The sequence below is a fragment of the Choloepus didactylus genome, chromosome X (genome assembly GCF_015220235.1).
Source record: "Choloepus didactylus isolate mChoDid1 chromosome X, mChoDid1.pri, whole genome shotgun sequence".
In the NCBI taxonomy this organism is placed as follows: domain Eukaryota; kingdom Metazoa; phylum Chordata; class Mammalia; order Pilosa; family Megalonychidae; genus Choloepus; species Choloepus didactylus.
In genome coordinates, this window is record NC_051334.1 from 133,522,638 (window position 1) to 133,543,312 (window position 20,675).

The 20,675-nt window shown below is 37.8% G+C and overlaps 1 pseudogene; it reads right to left on the minus strand.

Moving 5' to 3' along the window:
- Positions 1–5,615: 5,615 nt before the first annotated feature.
- LOC119523611 lies at positions 5,616–15,993 on the minus strand (annotated as a pseudogene).
- Positions 15,994–20,675: the final 4,682 nt, after the last annotated feature.

Sequence of the window (20,675 nt, forward strand, 5' to 3'; positions counted from 1 at the left end):
TAAAATATGCAATTTTTGACAAGAACTATATAAAGGTGGGGGAATGGAGGAGTGTAGGAACATAGTTTATGTATCCTACTGTAGTTAAGTTGGTATCAAAGAAAAACAAGATGGTTATGGATTTAAGAGGTTAAATTTAAGCCCCACAGTAAAACACAAAGAAATTATCAGAGAATATGACCATAGAGATGAAAAGTAGAGTATGGATTATGAGAAGTGGGGGAAGGGGCAATGGGGAGTTAAGAAATGAGTGTAAGGTTGCTGTTTGAGGTGAAAGGAAATTTCTAGTAATGGATGGTGGGAAGGGGATAGCAATACAACATTCTAAATGTGATTAATCCAACTAATGGAATGCTAGGGAGGGGGTGGACTGGGAAGATTTAGGCTGTATATATGTTTCCACAATTGAGAAAAAAAAGACAGTCTAAGTAGATGACAATTGAATGCCAAGGATGACCCTGGATGGGATCTGAGGATGGAGGACAGTAGGCTCAAAGGGACACAGTTGAGACATAAGAAAAAAAAATGAAATATAGAATGTAAGCTTTGTATCAATGTTGAGTCTCTTGTACTTCTTAGCTGCATTTAATGGGATTGCATAAAATAATGTTTTTGTTCATGGGAATTGTATATGTGAATTATAGTGTTTGTTCAAGGATGTATGCAGCTAGCTCTCATATGTTCAGAAAACAGAGCAATAGATGATGGATGATAGATAGGAAGGGAGGGAGGGAAAGAAATAGTGGTGTGACACCATGTTAAAATTGGTGGACTGGGGTATCAGGTGAGGGGGGTCAGGGTATGCTGGAGTTCTGTGTATGGGGTTTGTATTGTTTTTGCAACTGTTCCTATAACTCTAAATTTATTTCAGAATAAAATAAAAAAAATAAAAGCAGTTAGAAAATAAAAAAGTTTATTAAATTTTGTATTTTTAAAATTAAAAAAAAAGATCCACAGCTGGTACCTGCATCTGTGCACCCCACTTCTTGGGGCACAGCCCCTTTCCAATACTCTCAGCTTGGCTGACTCCAAAAGCCTCCATATTTCTTCTTTTTTATTTTGTTTCATTTTATTCAGTCAGCCCCATATCTCTTTGTCATGATTAAAGCTGCAGTTGTAGCTTGGCTGAGGTTCTGTCCCTTGCCCCAGTAGAGACTACTTAAAGATACACCCTTTAGGGAATTATCTCCTTTACCTGACTAGGTACTCTCAGACGTATCTTAATTTCACTTTTGCCTGGGGCAGTGCTGAAATCTGAGAGTTCCTGCAGCTCTAATGGGCTATTGAAAAGTTAAAAAAAAAAAAACAGAGAGAAAAAAGAAAAATAAAAAACCCTCCAGATATGTACCCCAGCTCCCTGTGTTTGCCAATGAAGAGCCAGAGTTGTTACCCATGTCTATGTGCCGCTTTTTCTTGCAACTCAGCCCTTTCCCAGTATTCTAAGCTCCTCCAACTCCAGAAGTCTCTTTTTTGCTATTTTTGTTATTGCCATCTCCTCTCTGCTGGGCAATACCTTCCAGTTCCTTTCATGATTGCTCTTGATTTATCTGTGCTTACAGCTTTTATTCAGCTGTCCAGAATTTATTAATTAATTCTGCAATTGGAGCCTGGTTGAGCCTCTATCCATGCTTCCAGCAGAGATTGCTTCTTTTTCCCTTGTGGAACCAGCTCCAAGACAGCCTGCTATACTAGATGGGGATGGGTTCCATCTCCCTGGCCAGGGATACTTAAAGTACTTCATTGTAATCTCACCCATTCCACCATTCCAGACTGGTGTACAATGTGTCTCTGGTCAAAAAAGTCCCCCAAACAGTTTTTCCAGACAGTTCCTGGCTATTTATCAGCTGCCCTAGAGGAGTAACTAAATTATATACCTCACCATGCAGCCATCTTATCCCACTTTCCTTAGTGTATTTCTAATAAGACTGTTTCCTGTTTTCAGATTTTTAAGGATTGAAAATTTCCTGTTAAAATGGAAATTCTAACATCTTTATATTTTATGTTTTTATAACATAATAAAAATAAACATGGCTATATTATAAAGACTTACTACTGGGCTCTCTAGTCCTGTGTCAGAAAGCAATGAAAACATGCAGATCCTCTCAATGTAATGGAAGAAATTTTGTTTGAGAATTTTTGTTTTTATTTTAGCAAATGGAAGCTAGAATTTGCAAAGGCATTTTGAAAATACAGTAGAAGAAGGAGAAAGAAGATGGTGCCATAGAGAGGAGTGGAAGTTAGTTACTCCTCCTGGAACAACTAATAAACAACCAGGAACAACTAACAAATAATCTGGAAAAACTGCTGGGGGACAACCATGACAGTCCACACATCACACACCAACCTGGATTGGGAGGAGTGCCTGAGATTGCAGCATAAAATCTGTAAGTAAAGACTGCAGACTCAAGCTGGGAGCCACCTCTGCCCACAGCCCAAACTGTAAAACTTCACTGTGATAGAGAGCAGCACTCTCTGAACAAATGAATATACCTCAGTGTAGCTCAAACTTGGATTTTGATTAACAAACAGGCACTACTTAATACAAGCTACAATTCTGAAATAAGCAAACAGAGGCTTTTAGTGATGACTGGCCTTAAAGACCTGGAGGAACTCTCTGTACCAGGAGAGGGAACCCAGAAGACTGGGTGCTATCTCTGACCAGTGGGTGAAGCTGGGGGGAACATGGACTGGCCCTGAAGGTAGGCTTTCTGTCCCTTTTTCTTTCTCTCAACCTGGGTGGCTCAGTGGAGAAAGCCACATCCATTTTTAGTTCACAGCACTCTGACCCAGACAAGGGTGGAGATAGAAGAGACAGAGAGTCACATAACCTATTTAAATGCAAATGAAAACTCTCTAGGGGCTGTATCTTCCCTAAGAGGAAGGAGATGGTGCTCAGCCCTACTACCAGCCTCCCATTCAGAACCAGACCCTAGAGCCTGGGGAAAAACAACTAAAATAGAAACTAAGGACTAAGGGGGCCACACCTTCTTATACCAGTCAGGAGCTACAGGCTGACAGGCGCCACCTGGTGGGCAGGTTAGGAAAAGTACAGCAGCTTGAGGCCTCACAGGGTGTGTCAATCTTCTGAGACACACCCTCAGGGAGAACTGATACTGAATATTGCCCCCTTCTGAGATCTGAGCCCATTCTGGTACGGGAATACCTGATTGGGGTAACCAATGAAACAAGATGCCTAGAAAACAGAAAACTACAACCTACACTAAGAAAAATGAAGTTATGGCCCAGTCAAAAGAACAAACTTACACTTCAACTGAGATACAGGAATTGAAACAGCTAATGCTAAATCAATTCAAAAAGTTTAGGGAAGACTGCTAAAAGAGAAGTGTATAATGAAAGCAATGGGTGTATATAAGGTAGAAATTGGAAGTTCAAAAAAACAACTGGCAAAATCTATGGAAATGAAAGGCACAACACAAGAGATGAAAGACACAATGGAGGCATACAACAGCAGGTCTCAAGAGGCAGAAGAAAATTCTCAGGAACTGGAGAACAATACACCTGAAATCCTACATAAAAAAGAACAGACAGGGAAAAGAATAGAAAAATATGAGCAGTGTTTCAAAGATTTTATTGACAACATGAAATGCATGAGTACACATGTAATGGGTGTTCCAAAAGGAGAAGAGAAGGGAAAATGGATAGAAGCAATAACAGAGGAAATAATCAATGAAAATTTCCCATCCCTTATGGAACACATAAAATTACAGATCCAAGAAGCACAGCATACCCCAAACAGAATAGATCTCAATAGGCCTACACAAAGACACTTAATAATCAGATTATCAAACATCAAAGACAGAGAGAATCCTGAAAGCAGCAAGAGAAAAGCAATCCATCACATACAAAGGAAGCTTGATAAGACTATGTGCAAATTTCTCAGTAGAAATCATGGAGGCAAGAAGGAAATGGTGTGATATATTTAAGATGCTGAAAGAGAAAAGATGCCAACCAAGAATCCTGTATCCAGCAAAACTGTCCTTCAAATATGAGGGAGAGATTAAAATATTCTCTGACAAACAGACAATGAGAGAGTTTGTGAACAAGACATCTGCACAAAAGGAAATACTAAAGAGAGCACTACAGACAGATAGGAAAAGACAGGAGTGAGAGGTTTGGAACACAATTTTGGGTAATGGTAGCACAGCAATGTAAGTACATTGAACAAAGATGACTTTGAGTATAGTTGAAAGAGGAAGGTTAGGAGCATGTGGGACACCAGAAGGAAAGATGAAAGACTAATACTGGGACTGTACAACTCAGTGAAACCTAGAGTGCTCAACAATTGTGATAAAATGTTCAAATATGTTTTTACATGAGAGAGAACAGATGAATGTCAAATTTGCAAGGTGTTTAAAATGGGGAAAAATACAATCAATTCAAACTAGAGTCTATAGTTAACAGTAACATTGTACTATGCTTCCTTTAATGTAGCACAGTCAATATACCAAAGCTAAATGAATATAAGAGGGGAACATAAGGGAAGGATATGGGACTCTTGGCATTAGTGATGTCTGACTTTTTATTCTACTTTAGTTTATTGCTCTTTCCTTTTGTTGCTCCCTAGCTGTCATGTTATTTTACTTGTTTTCATTTTTTCTCTGTTTTTTTCTTTTTCTTTTTTCTCTCTACCTTCTTTGAATCTTCCTACTTCATTTTGGAAGAAATAGAGATATCCTTATATAGATAGTGGTGATGGTGGTGAATACATAAATACATGACTATACAGGGAACCATCAATTGTTTACTTAGGATGGAATGTATGGTTTGTGAACAAAACCATCTTAAAAAATGGGTTGGTGAAGAAACCTTGAGGACACTATACTGAGTGTAATAAGTAAGACACGTAAGGACAAATATTGTATGTTCTCACTGATATGAACTAACCATAATATGTAAACTAATAGACATATAATATAAGTTACCAGGATACAGAAAGTGGCTAAAGAATGGGGAGCAGTTGCTTATTATGAGCAGAATGTTCAACTAGGTTGAACTTAAGTGTTTGCAAATGGACAGAGATGACAGTAGCACATTGTGAGATTAAATAACAATTCTGAATGGTACGTGAATGTAGTGGAAAGGAAAGAGGAAGTTCAGAGTCATGTATGTCGCCAGAAGAAAAATTTGAGTTTTAAAGATGGGACTCTATAAAATAGTGTATCCTGTGGCGGGTGATGTCCATGATTAACTGTACAAATATTAAAAATCTCTTTCATGAACTAGAGCAAATGTATGACACTATAACTAAAAGTTAATAATAGAGGGGCATATAGGGAAAATATATTGCAAACAATATACTACACTTAGTATTTTAACATTCTTTCATCAATAGTAGCATATGTACTATAAAAATACTATGAGTCAATAATAGAGGGGTGGTGGTTAGGGGTATGGGAGGTTTTGAGTTTCCTTTTATTGTCTTTATTTCTTTTCTGGAGTAATGAAAATGTTCTAAAAATTCAAAAAAACTTAATTGTGATGATGGATGCACAGCTGTATGATGGTACTGTGGGCAACTGATTGCACACTTTGGATCTTTGGATAATTGTATGGATTGTGAACAATCTCAATAAAAATACACTAGAAGAGAGTTACTAAATATATGGAAATATACAATGTGGCACATTATGACAATATTTTTCCCAAGCCAGGCCATATTTCTTCTTGCAATGTTGTTCCTTACCAACTTCTTGTTGGACAAGAAACATAGTGAAATAAATCATGTATAAATAAGGCAAAATATGATTAAAACTGCATAGGATGGACCAAGCCAGAGCCATAATGAGATTGCCCAAGTAATTGTAGTGATGAAGAAAAATCCATCATCCATAAACTAGATTTTTTCCCATTAAAGTATGAATGGTTTCTAAATGTGCAAGATTTTTCCAGAATGCATTTTTCTGAGAATTTGCACATTGGAAGATGGCATATTCACAAAGTTTCAGAGCAATAATCAGATAAGCAACTGGCCAAGACACTGCATTTTGATGACTGACTAAATAAAAGGTTTGGAGCTGTAGATAAGTAGAAACCACACTAAATCTCCAAAAGCCAGTATGAATCCAAATCCATCATGGATAACGTCCATGGTGGTCAATAAATCTTCCTCATTCCTAGGAGCATCCACCACCATATATGAGCTGTAACCTGTTAACCGAAACCATTTCTCAGGATGGAGCAGCACAGTCCTGTAATTTCACCTCAGCCAAACACATCACCAAGTTAAGAACCACCCATTCAATGACTCCAGGGTCCAATTCACAAAAGTATTTGAGATCAAAAGTACTGTTTGAGGATTTAATACACAGCCAATGAAGAAATCATAAACAGCATTTCCAGAATTGGCAGGTGATAGTTCATTCCTCAGTGCTTTCAAAGACTGCATAGAGGTAAACACTCAAGACTACAGAGAAGCAATAGCTGCAAGTTCAAGCTGAAGGAAAAGATTATACATATAATAAAGTTCTATAACCCAGAAGACAGATGTTCCAATGACTGCAGTTGTCAGGATAAAAGCATAGAATCCATTTAAGCTATACTTGAGTCATCTTCCATTAATGAGGCATTCCTTCTTCAAACTCTCCAATTGGCAGTAGGTGGAACAGAGCTTGAAGGAAAAAACAGAGAAGGTAGACCCCCAATATTGTGGTTTCTCATAATCATACAAAGCTTGCAAATGAGGAGGAAAATTCACAAGACTGGGTTCTCCTTGTCTACACATCAACAGCTACAGGAACAGGAAAACAGGCAGGTCAAGCATGATGAGAAATGCAGTAGGTAATCCCCCAAACTCTAAATACTTCATCTGTGTGGTTGTCACTTCAAAGGTTCTCAATAATTCATGTCATTTTTTAATGATTTTTCCTTCCTTAGAATCTGTTTCTTTAAATGTTGTCACTTCTCTTTTTGGATGAATACAATACTGTGTTGATATAAGACTGATTTCTTGTGGAAAATATAATTTTTCCTGCATGGTTTTTTTTTTGTTTTGTTTTGTTTTGTTTTGTTTTCTCCAAACCCTTTATTGTTCACTTAAACAGATGAGGCAGAAGCAATAATAAAAACTTCATTTTTTAATGTTACAAGGAAATTATTTTTGATAGCTGCATGATATGCCAGTTTTCTCAAAATCTCTTCTGCAATAACATTTCATTAACATTTTAGTCCATAGGTTGATTCAGTGAGGTCACAAAGACAGGCAGGAAGGTGGTAAAAATATTAAATTTACTGAAGGGTTAGAGGAACCAAATATTTACTGACTGAAACTAGGCACATCGTACTAGGTTTTACACACTTTACATAAGTTAAATGTGAACATAAGTTCTACTTATCTATTAATAGAATAACAAAGCTACCATCAGGTAAGCCTATGTTTTAAATGCTTTCACTATAAATACAAACTATGCAACCATTGTATTTAACAAAGATTTTTGCCCAAAGAAGCATGTCACCATACACTAATACATGTTTTGCATTTCCAAAGATTTTGTACAAGTGTGCAATATTAGCACATGGGAACACGCAAAACTGTTTTACTCAACTTAAAACTTGAATTGTTTTATTCCCACCTACTGGGTACCATTTGGCCAGCATCACGATTCCCTGATTTCATCACCGCTGTTAAAACTTTAGGTTCGAAACATAATGATCACTGGGGGAAAAAAGCAGGTGATTTTTTTCTTTTATGTAATACAGTGTGGTAGTTTTGAGCTGTTATTACCCCAGAAAAGGCCATGTTCTTTTTTTCATTTGTGCTTTTTTTTTAAATCTTCATTTTATTGAGATATATTAACATACCACGCAGTCATACAAAACAAATCGTACATTCGATTGTTCACAGTACCATTACATAGTTGTACATTCATCACCTAAATCAATCCCTGACACCTTCATTAGCACAACACAAAAATAACAAGAATAATAATTAGAGTGAAAAAGAGCAATTGAAGTAAAAAGAACACCAGGCATCTTTGTCTGTTTGTTTGTTTGTTTCCTTCCCCTATTTTTCTACTCATCCATCCATAAACTAGACAAAGGGGAGTGTGGTCCTTATGGCTTTCCCAATCCCATTGTCACCCCTCATAAGCTACATTTTTATACAATTGCCTTTGAGATTCATGGGTTCTGGGTTGTAGTTTGATGGTTTCAGGTATCTACCACCAGCTACCCCAATTCTTTAGAACCTCAAAAGGGTTGTCTATATTGTGCATAAGAGTGCCCACCAGAGTGACCGCTTGGCTCCTTTTGGAATCTCTCTGCCACTGAAGCTTATTTCATTTCCCTTCACATCCCCCTTTTGGTCAAGAAGATGTTCTCCATCCCATGATGCCAGGTCTACATTCCTCCCTGGGAGTCATATTCCATGTTGCCAGGGAGATTCAATCCCCTGGGTGTCTGATCCCATGTAGTGGGGAGGGCAGTGATTTCGCCTTTCAAGTTGGCTTAGCTAGAGAGAGAGGGCCACATCTGAGCAACAAAGAGGCATTTGGGAGGACGCTCTTAGGCACAATTATAGGGAGGCCTAGCCTCTCCTTTGCAGCAACAGTCTTCCCAAGGGTAAATCCTGTGGTAGAGGGCTCAACCCATCAAACCACCAGTCCCCTATGTCTGTGGTCATGTTAGCAACCATCGAGGTGGGGTAGGCCAATACCCCTGCATTCTCCACAGGCTCCTCAAGGGGGATCTACATATTTTTTCCTTGTTTTTTTTAAACTTTTTTTTTCTAATCAACTGTATGGAAAATAAAAAAAAAATAATTAAAAAAAACATACAACAAAAAACATTTCAAAGAGACCATAACAAGGGAGTAAGAAAAAGACAACTAACCTAAGATAACTGCTTTACTTGCAATATGTTCCTACTCTACCCCAAGAAAGTTACCTAATATAGCAACATTACTGTGAACTTGTTCCTACTATATCCATCAGAAATTAACCGACCATAGTCATTCCTGGGCATTCCCAGAACATTAAATAGCTTATCTGTTCTTCTTGCATTATTGTTCCCCCTCCTTAATTGCTCTCTATTGCTAGTTCCCCTACATTCTACATTATAAACCATTTGTTTTACATTTTTCAAAATTCACATTAGTGGTAGCATATAATATTTCTCTTTTTGTGCCTGGCTTATTTCACTCAGCATTATGTCTTCAAGGTTCATCCATGTTGTCATGCTTCATGACATCGTTCCTTCTTACTGCCACAGAGTATTCCATCGTGTGTATATAGCACATTTTATTTATCCACTCATCTGTTGAAGGACATTTGGGTTGTTTCCATCTCTTGGCAATTGTGAATAATGCTGCTATGAACATTGGCGTGCAGATATCTGTTCGTGTCACTGCTTTCCGATCTTCCGGGTATATACCGAGAAGTGCAATCGCTGGATCGAATGGTAACTCTATATCTAGTTTTCTAAGGAACTGCCAGACTGACTTCCAGAGTGGCTGAACCATTGTACAGTCCCACCAACAATGAATGAGAGTTCCAATTTCTCCACATCCCCTCCAGCATTTGTAGTCTCCTGTTTGTTTAATGGCAGCCATTCTAATTGGTGAGAGATGGTATCTCATTGTGGTCTTAATTTGCATCTCTCTAATAGCTAGTGAAGCTGAACATTTTTTCATGGGTTTCTTGGCCATTTGTATTTCCTAGTCAGAGAACTGTCTTTTCATATCTTTTGCCCATTTTATAATTGGGCTGTCGGTACTATTGTCATTGAGTTGTAGGACTTCTTTATATATGCAAGATATCAGTCTTTTGTCAGATACATGGTTTCCAAAAATTTTTTCCCATTGAGTTGGCTGCCTCTTTAACTTTTTGAGAAATTCCTTTGAGGTACAGAAACTTCTAAGCTTGAGGAGTTCCCATTTATCTATTTTTTCTTTTGTTGCTTGTGCTTTAGGTGTAAAGTCTAGGAAGTGGCCGCCTAATACAAGGTCTTGAAGATGTTTTCCTACATTATCTTCTAGGAGTTTTATGGTACTTTCTTTCATATTGAGATCTTTCGTCCATTTTGAGTTAATTTTTGTGTAGGGGGTGAGGTAGGGGTCCTCTTTCATTCTTTTGGATATGGATATCCAACTCTCCCAGCCCCATTAGTTGAAAAGACCTTTATGACCCAGTTCAGTGACTTTGGGGGCCTTATCAAAGATCAGTCAGCCATAGATCTGGGGGTCTATCTCTGAATTCTCAATTCGATTCCATTGATCTATATGTCTATCTTTGTGCCAGTACCATGCTGTTTTGACAACTGTGGCTTTATAATGAGCTTCAAAGTCAGGGAGTGTAAGTCCTCCCACTTCGTTTTTCTTTTTTAGAGTGTCTTTAGCAATTCGAGGCATCTTCCCTTTCCAAATAAATTTGATAACTGGCTTTTCCAAGTCTGCAAAGTAGGTTGTTGGAAATTTGATTGGGATTGCATTGAATCTGTAGATGAGTTTGGGTAGAATTGACATCTTAATGACATTTAGCCTTCCTATCCATGAACATGGAATATTTTTCCATCTTTTAAGGTCCCCTTCTATTTCTTTTAGTAGTTATGTAGTTTTCTTTGTATATGTGTTTTACATCTTTGGTTAAGTTTATTCCTAGGTACTTGATTTTTTTAGTTGCTATTGAAAATGATATCTTTTTCTTGAGTGTCTCTTCAGTTTATTCATTTCTAGCATATAGAAACATTACTGACTTATGTGCATTAATCTTGTATCCCGCTACTGTGCTAAATTTGTTTATTAGCTCTAGTAGCGGTATCATCGATTTCTCAGGGTTTTCCAGTTATAAGATCATATCATCTGCAAAGAATGACAGTTTTACTTCTTCTTTTCCAATTTGGATGCCTTTTATTTCTTTGTGTTGCCGGATTGCCCTGGCTAGCACTTCCAGCACAATGCTGAATAACAGAATAGCAGGCATCCTTGTCTTGTTGCTGATCTTAGAGGGAAGGCTTTTGGTCTCTCACCATTGACTACTATGCTGGCTGTGGGTTTTTCATATATGCTCTTTATCATATTGAGGAAGTTTCCTTCAATTCCTACCTTTTGAACTGTCTTTATCAAAAACGGATGTTGGATTTTGTCGAATGCTTTTTCAGCATCTATTGAGATGATCATTTGATTTTTCCCTTTTGAATTGTTAATGTGTTGTAATACATTGATTGATTTTCTTATGTTGAACCATCCTTGCATGCCTGAAATGAGCCCCACTTGGTCATGGTGTATGATTTTTTAAATATGTCTTTGGATTTGATTTGCAAGTATTTTGTTGAGGATTTTTGCAACTATATTCATTAGGGAGATTGGCCAGTAGTTTTCCTTTTTTGTAGCATCTTTGCCTGGTTTTGATATTAGATTGATGCTAGCTTCATAAAATGAGTTAGGTAGTGTTCCATTTTCTTCAATGATTTGAAAGATTTTAAGTAAGATTGGTGTCAGTTCTTTCTGGAAAGTTTGGTAGAATTCCCCTATGAAGCCATCTGGCCCTGGGCATTTATTTGTGGGAAGATTTTTGATGACTGATTGGATCTCTTTGCTTGTGATGGGTTGGTTGAGGTCTTCTATTTCTTCTCTGGTCAGTCTAGGTTGTTCATATGGTTCCAGGAAGTTGTCCATTTCCTCTACATTATCCAGTTTTTTGCCATACAGTTGTTCATAGCATCCTCTTAAAATTTTTTTAATTTCTTCGGGATCTGCAGTTATGTCACCTTTTCAATTCATTATTTTGTTTATATGGGTCTTCTCTCTTTTTGATTTTGTCAGTCTAGCTAGGGGCTTGTCAATCTTGTTGATCTTCTCAAAGAACCAACTTTTGGTGTTATTTAACCTTTCTATTGTTTTTTTTTGTTCTCTATGTCATTTATTTCTGCTTTAATCCTTGTTATTTCTTTCCTTCTACTTGGTTTAGGATTGGTTTGCTGTTCATTTCCTAGCTTCTTCAGTTGATCCATTAGTTCTTTGATTTTGGCTCTTTCTTCCTTTTTAATATATGCATTTAGTGCTATAAATTTCCCCCTCAGTACTGCTTTTACTGCATGCCATAGGTTTTGGTGTGTTGTGTTCTCATTTTCATTCATCTCTATATATTTAGCAATTTCTCTTGCTATTTCTTCTTTAACCCACTGATTGTTTAGGCATGTGTTGTTTAACCTCCAGGTATTTGTGAATTTTCTAAGTCTCTGATGGTTATTGACTTCTATTTGTATTCCATTGTGGTCAGAGAACGTGCTTTGAATAATTTCAATCTTTTTAAATTTATTGAGGCTTGTTTTATGTCCCAGCATATGATCTATTCTGGAGAAAGTTCTGTGAGCACTAGAGAAAAATGTGTATCCTGGTGATTTGGGATGTAATGTTCTATATATGTCTGTTAAATCCAATTCATTTATCAGATTGTTTAGGTTTTCAATTTCTTTATTGGTCTTCTGTCTGGTTGATCTATCTATAGGAGAGAGTGATGTTTTGAAGTCTCCCACAATTATTGCAGAAACATCAATTGCTTCATTTTGTTTTGCCAGTGTTTCTCTCATGTATTTTGTGGCCCCTTGATTGGGTGTATAAACATTTATGATTGTTATTTCTTCTTGTTGAATTGCCCCTTTTATTAGTATGTATTGGCCTTCTTTGTCTCTCAAAACATCCCTGCATTTAAAGTCTATTTTACCTGAGATTAATATTGCTACACCTGCTTTCTTTTGGCTGTAGCGTGCATGAAATATTTTTTTCCATCCTTTCACTTTCAGTTTCTTTGTGTTCCTGTGTCTAAGATGAGTCTCTTTTATGCAACATACTGATGGTTCATTTTTTTTTAATCCATTCTGCGAATCTATATATTTTAATTTGGAAGTTTTATCCATTTAAATTCAACGTTATAACCATGAAGGCCTTTCTTGAATCAGCCATCTTATCCTTTGGTTTATGTTTGTCATATATATTTTTCCCCTCTCTCTATTAATATCCTTTATTGTACCCATACCAAATCTCTTTACTACTGAACCTTTCTCCATGTCTGTCTCTCCTTTCTTTGTTTCTCTGTCTGTAGGGCTCCCTTTAGTATCTCCAGTAGGGCAGGTCTCTTGTTAGCAAATTCTCTCAGCATTTGTTTGTCTGTGAAAAATTTAAGCTCTCCCTCAAATTTGAAGGAGAGCTTTGCTGGATAAAGTGTTCTTGGTTGGAAATTTTTCTCACTCAGAATTTTAAATATGTCATGCCACTGTCTTCTCGCCTCCATGGTGGCTGCTGAGTAGTCACTACTTAGTCTTATGCTGTTTCCTTTGCATGTGGTGAGTTGCTTTTCTCTTGCTGCTTTCAGAAATTGCTCCTTCTCTTCCATGTTTGACAGTGTGATCAGAATATGTCTCAGAGTGGGTTTATTTAGATTTATTCTACTTGGAGTTCGCTGGGCATTTATGATTTGTGTATTTATGTTGTTTAGAAGATTTGGGAAATTTTCCCCAACAATTTCTTTGAATACTCTTCCTAGACCTTTACCCTTTTCTTCCCCTTCTGGAACACCAATGAGTCTTATATTCAGACGTTTTATATCATCATATCCCTGAGGTCTGTTTTGATTTTTTTGAGTTTTTCCCCATTCTTTCTTTTGTTCTTTCATTTTCCATTCTGTCATCTTCCAGGTCACTGATTCATTGTTCAACTTCCTCTAGTCTTGTACAATGAGTATCCAGAATCTTTTTAATTTGGTCAACAGTTTCTTTAATTTCCATTAGATCATCTATTTTTTTATTTAGTCTTGCAGTGCCTTCCTTCTGCTCTTCTAGGGTCTTCTTGATTTCCTTTGTATCCCGAACTATGGTCTCATTGTTCATCTTTAGTTTTTTGAGTAGTTGCTCTAGGTGCTGTGTCTCTTCTGGTCTTTTGATTTGGGTGCTTGGGCTTGGGTTATCCATATCATCTGGTTTTTTCATATGCTTTAAAATTTCCTGTTGTTTTTGGCCTCTTGGCATTTGCTTAACTTGATAGGGTTCTTTTAGGATGTGTAGACCAATTGAAATCCTTATCTCTAATTTATCAGATCTACAGCTTCGTGGAGTACACTTTCTCTAACTAACCAGCAGGTGGCGTCCACGAGCCACCTGTTCTCCACAAGCCAGTTCTCCCCTGCTTTGCCTTTACGGTGAGTGGGGAGTGCGTCTTTTGGGGTCCAATTGGTGTACCAAGCTTGCGTGTGTAGTTGGTGTTGCCTGCCCTGTATATCGGGCGTGTGTCTGGGCGGTCAGGCAGGGGGTTGGCTCTAACAATCAAATCTCCCTGGTGTTCTTGGAGATTTAAGGCTGCTGCAATAGTCTAATCCTTCAGTTCAGTCCTGCCACAGTTTGTCTCTGCCACTGACCCACAAGTCCTTGGTATTGGCGTATGGCTCCTGAGACTTGCGTGTGGGTCCCAGGCCGTGCACCCCCGGTCCTCTGTTGAGGGATGATTTGCTATGTCACAGGTGAGTGCTGTCCAGCCAGGGCAGTTCTGGGCTGCTGGGCTGTGTAGGGAGGCTCCCAGTCTGCTCAAATAATGGCTGAATGGGGCTTTGTTAATTCACACTGCTCCACCTTCCCAACTCCGGGACAACCAGCTGAGGGTGCAGGGAAGGCGAATGTCCATGCCCAGTTTTGTGGTGTGTGCCTGTTATTTGAAGCACTTCCATCACACTGGGTTGTGTGGGGCAGCTCTGGGCTATGGGGCTGGCAATGGGCAGGAGTGTTTCCTGTCCACCAGGATGATGGCTGTGAGCGGACACCCCCCTTTTCTTGGGAAGTTGTGGTGTTTAGTGAATTTTCTCAGCCACTGGATTATTGCCTTTTGTCTCAGAGCTCTCTTAGTTCTGCTCTTGTCTTGACCTGACCAAATTGCAAGTCTTTGAGTCTTTCTGTATTGGGCTTCTTAGAGTAATTATTTTAGAAAAACAAAGAAAGATTAAAAAAAAAAAGGGCCCTCCTCACAGATCTAATGGGTTATTGAAATGCTAAGAGACAAAGCAATTAGGGCCATTAAGGAAACATCCGCAGGGCAGAGAGATCAATTTTTCTTCAGGATTTGCATATGCGCCTCAGGGCCTGAGCTCTGCCCTTCCCCTTTCTATGTTCACCAGAACTCCAAAAAATCCTCTGCTTTTATTTTGGAGTTTTTCTTGCTGTTTTTTGCTATGCCTGTCTTCTCTCTGCTGGGCTGGCTGCTCTCAGATTCTCTGGTGTCTGGTCTCAGTCTATCTATGGTTGGAGTTTGGATCAATAGAATGAGTTTCCGATAAGAGCTGCCACTGCAGTTCTCCCTTCTCCTTCCCAGTGCTGATGGCCCTTCCTCCCATGGGACTGAGCCTGGCAGGGAGGGGTGCGGGTCCCCTGGCTGCAAAAACTTACAGATTTTGCTGATCTCAGCAGTTTGATGTCTTCATGAGTGTTGTATGAAGTATGCCCAAAGTCAAATTGCTCTGTGGTGTCCAGTCCACGCAGTTCCTGGCTTTCTACCTACTTTCCTGGAGGAGTAACTAAAACATACAGCTCACCAATCTGCCATCTTGCCCCGCCTCCTCCTGCATGTTTTTTGGGTATGTCAATCCTCTCTATGTGCTCAGACTTCCCATTATATCTGCTTATGCCATTTCCAAAGGGCTTCAAAACCAGTAGAGTCAATTTAACTTTTGATATTTCCTTTCTTGCTTCCTTAGTGTTGACATGGTGGGAAGCAGAGACTGATCAGCTGGAAGTTTTGGGTGGCTGACCATGGATCCGATGTGACTTTGACTACCTCAGCATCTGGAGGGAGAACTTGAATAAGAGCCACTTTTCTTTTGCCTAAAGAAAGTTAAAGGCTTGTTAGCGTTCTCTTTCATGTTTGGTTCTGTCTTTGTATTTCACATTGTAAAGCTGGGAGTTGCAGTCATGGCTCAGAATTTCTACTTCATAACAATATGAACTCCCAGGCTGCTGACCTCTCACCACTTCACTATTGCCAAATTCCCTACTTGGCATTTTCTAAATTTATCAGCACTGAACTCTTCTGGGAACTTGGCCACGGGGGAATCATGGAGCAACACGGCAGCAGGACCATGAGGGACTTTACATGGGGTTTGCCCCTGCTCTGGTGGCTCTCCCTCCTGTGGACAGGTGCAGGATTCCTGCAACCCCCCATTGTTGACCCCTAGTACTGCTGTGATATATTTGTTATTGTTGATGGAAGAATATTAAAATATTACTGTTAACTATAGTCCATAATTTACAATAGGTACATTTTTCCTATATGCCTCTCTTATTAATTCCCTGTAATAGTGACATATATTTGTTATAGCTCATGAAAGGACATTTTTATATTTGTATTATTAATCACAGTCATCACACAACACTGACTTCACACTGTTATACAGTCCCATATTTTATCCTCTAGCTTTCCTTCCAGTGACATATATGACTTTAAACTTACCCTTTCAACCACCATTATATGCATAATTCAGTGCTGTTACTTGTACTCATCATAACATACTCCCATCACCTCTATCCATTTCCAAACATTTAAATTCAACCTAGTAAAAATTCTGGACACATTAAGCATACACTCCCCATTCTCTACCCTTATTCTATCTCCTGGTAACTTATATTCTTGATTTTATCTCTATGAGTCTTATTATAATTAGCTCAGATGAGTAAGATCATAAAATATTTGTCCTTTTGTGTATATTTCACTCAACATAATGTTCTCAAGGTTCATCCATTTTGTAACATGTTCAGGACTTCATTCTTCCTTACTGCTGGTAATATTACATTGTATGTATATACCACATCTTGTTTTTCCATTCGTTGGTTTTTGCACATGGGTTGTTTCCATCTTCGGGCAATTGTCAATAATGCCACTATGAACATCAGTGTACAAATATCTGTTTGCATCCCTACTTTCAGTTCTTCTGGATATATATCTAGTAACAGGATTGCTGGATCATATGGCAGCTCTATACTTAGCTTCCTGAGGAATTGCCAAACCATATTCTACAGTGGCTGCACCAGTTTATATTCCCACCAGCAATGAATGTGTCCTATTTTTCCACATCCTCTCCAACCCTTGTAGTTTCCTGTTTAATAGTGGCCATTCTAGTATGTGTGAAATGATATCTCATTGTGTTTTTGATTTGCATTTCCCTAATAGCTAGTGTTGCTGAGCATCTTCTTTTGAGCTTTTTAGCTATTTGTATTTCCTCTTTGGAAAAATGTCTATTCATATCTTTGCTCCTTTTCAAATTGGGTTTTTTGACTTTTTATTGTTGAGTTGTAGGATTTCTTTATATATTCAGGAGTTTAAAATTCTATCAGATAAGTGGTTTCCAAATATTTTCTCCCATTAAGTTGGCTGCTTTTTCACCTTTTTGACAAAGTCCTTTGAAGCACAGAAGTATTCAATTTTGAAGAATTCCCTTTTATCTATTATTTCTTTTGTTGTTTGCGCTTTGGTAGTAAGGTCTAAGCTCTTGAAGATGCTTTCATACATTTTCTTCCATAAGTTTTATGGTACTGACAGTTATATTTAGGTCTTTGATATATTTTGAGTTAAGTTTTTTATGTTGTGTGAGATAAGGACCCTCTTTTATTCTTCTAGGTATGGATATCCAGTTCTCCCAGCATCACCTTTTGAAGAGAATATTCTGTGACAGGTGAGTGGATCTGGCAGCCTTGTCAAAATCAATTCACTATAGTTGTGAGGATCTATTTCTGAACTCTCCATTTGATTCCATTGATCAATAAGTATCTTTATGGCAATACCATACATTTTTGACCACTATAACTTGGTCATGTGCTTTAAATAAAGAAGAATGAGTCCTCCAACTTCACTTTTTTTCAACTTTGTTGAACTCATTTATTAGCTGTAGTAGATTTGCAGTAGATTTTTTGGGCCTTGCTAAATATAGGATCATGTCATCTCCAGATAGTGAAAGTGTTACTCTTACTTTCTATTTTGGATGCCTTTTTATTTACTTTTCCTGCCCAAATGATCTAGCTAGGTATTGTAGCTTAATGCTGAATAACAGTGGTCACCATGGGCATCCCTGTCTTCTTCCTGATCATCAAAGCTATGCTTTCAGTCTCTCACTGTTCAGTATGATGTTAGCTGTGGGTTTTTCATATATTCCCTTTATCACATTCAAGAAATTTCCTTTGATTCCTATCTTCCAAAGGGTTTTCTTAAGAAAACATGCTGGATTTTGTCAAATGCCATTTCTGTGTCATCCAAGATGATCATGTAGTTTTTTTTTTTTCCCTTTCAGTTCATTAATATGGTGTTACACATTGATTGATTTTCTTGAGTTGAATGACCTTTAAATACCTGGAATAAAACCTGCTTGGTCATGGTGTATAATTCTTTTAATATGCTGTGGGATTGGATTTGCAAGCATTTTCCTGAGGATTTCTGCATCTATGTTCATTATTGAGATTGGTCTGCAATTTTTTTTTCTTGCAGTATCTTATCAGGCTTTGGTATTAGGATGATGTTGGTGTCACAGAATGAGTTAGGTAGTGTTACCTCCTCTTCAAGTTTTTGGAAGAGTTTGAGAAGGATTGGTATTAATTCTTCTTGAAATTATTGTTAGAATTCACCTGTGAAGCCATCTGGTCCTGGGCTTTATATTGTTGGGATGTTTTTGATGACTGATTCAATCTTTTTACTTGTGATTTATTTGTTCAGGTCTTTTGCTTCTTCTTGAGTTAGTGTAGGTTTCTCATGTGTTTCTAGAAAATTGTCCACTTCACTTATGTTGCCTAATTTGCCATAGATTCATTCATAGTGTCCTCTGATGATATCATTTTTTATTTATGGGAGCAGTAGTAATGTCCCTGTCTCATCTCTGATCTCATTTATTTGCATCTTCTCTCTTTCTTTTCTTTGTCAATCTAGCTAAGTTTGTCACTTTTATTGGTCTTCTTAAAGAAACAACTTTTGGTTTCATTGATTCTCTCCATTGCTTTTTCCTTCTCAATTTCATTTATTTCTGCTCTAATGTTTGTTATTTATTTCCTTCTTCTTGCTTTGGGATTAGTTTGCTGTTCTTTCTCTAGTTTCTTTAGGTTTTCAGTTAAGTCTTTGATCTTAAATTTCTTTCCTTTTATTATAAGCATTTAGTGATATACAGTTCCCTCTCATAATGTCTTTGCTGCATCACATAAGTTTTGATATGTTGCATTCTCATTTTCATGTGCCACAAGTCTTTACTGATGTCTCTTGCAATTTCTTCTTTGACCCACTGATTGCTTAAAACCATATTGTTTAACCTCCATATATTCATGAATTTTCCAGTTTCCCAGCTGTTATTGCTTTCCAGCTTAATTCCATTATGATCACAGAAATTACTTTGCATAATTTCAATCTTTTAAAATTTATTAAGATCTGTTTTGTGTCCAAGTATGTGGTCTATCCAGGAGAAAGATCTATGGGAACTTGAGAAGAATGTATATCCTGCTGTTTTGGGGTGCAATGTTCTATATATGCCTGTTAAGTTGGTTCATTTATCATATTATTTTAAGATCTCTGTTTCCTTATTCATTCTCTGTTTAGATATTCTATCTACTGATGAGATTGGTGTGTTGAAGTCTCCCACTCTTACTGTGGAGATGTCTATCTATATACAGACAATCTCTGAAGGTGCAGGCTATTTCAAACAGAGATGTTAACTTTTCAATTAATTTTATTTACAAACACTCCATCTGCCAAACATACACTCCTCCTTCTCCCCTTTACCCATTCCCTGGGAATCTCTAACCTACTTTCTGCCTCTGAGGATTTTCTATTTCTAGACATCTTTTATAAGTGACATCATACATTATTTGTCATTAAGTGCCTTGTTTATTTCATTGAGAATAATGTTTTCAAGTTCTTCCATGTTGCAACATGTTTCTTAACTTCACTCTTTCCTATGGTTGAATCATATTCCATTGTGTGAATGTACCACATTTTCTTATCTATTAATTTGTTGATGGACACTCTAGACAATGGCATGTCCACTCCACCTTTTGGCTATTGTGAATAATGCTTCTATAAAATTTTTGTACAAGTATCTGTTTAAGACACTGTTTTGAATTTCTTTGAGTACATTATATACCTAGAAGTAGAATGGCAAGTAATATGGTAATTCTACATTTAAGTATTGTTTAATAAAGAAGTAGAGCCTTATCAATCTAATATAGTTATAGTTTAGGCCAATCTCTCTCTCCTTGCAGGATCTTCTTCTAAAGTAATTGAGTCTGTGGACATTTAATACTGATCATGTCTGAGGACTCACTATTTCTTGAGAATGTCTTCATCTGTTTTCAAAAGTTAAATTTTTTTGTGGAATCCAAGATGGCTGATTAAGGAAAAACTGGGCTCACTTCTCACCCAGAGAAACAACTAGGGGACAAGCAATAATAGTGTGGAACAATGGTTCTGGGCCTCAGAAGATTTGGGTGAGTGTTGTGCAACACCTAGTAATGTGCAGGATGAAGCAATGAAGAAGCTGTGGTGAAAAATCATGAGTGACCCTCCCTCATGCCCTGCTCCTGGTGCCCATCCCCCACTCTCAGGGCAGAAAATTTGGGGTGTCCATTCCCAGGTGGGTGAGTAGTTGCAGCCTTAGAGAGCCATGGAGTTTCACTTTCCCAACAACAGGGCAGGACGTAATCTAGCACTGTTCCAG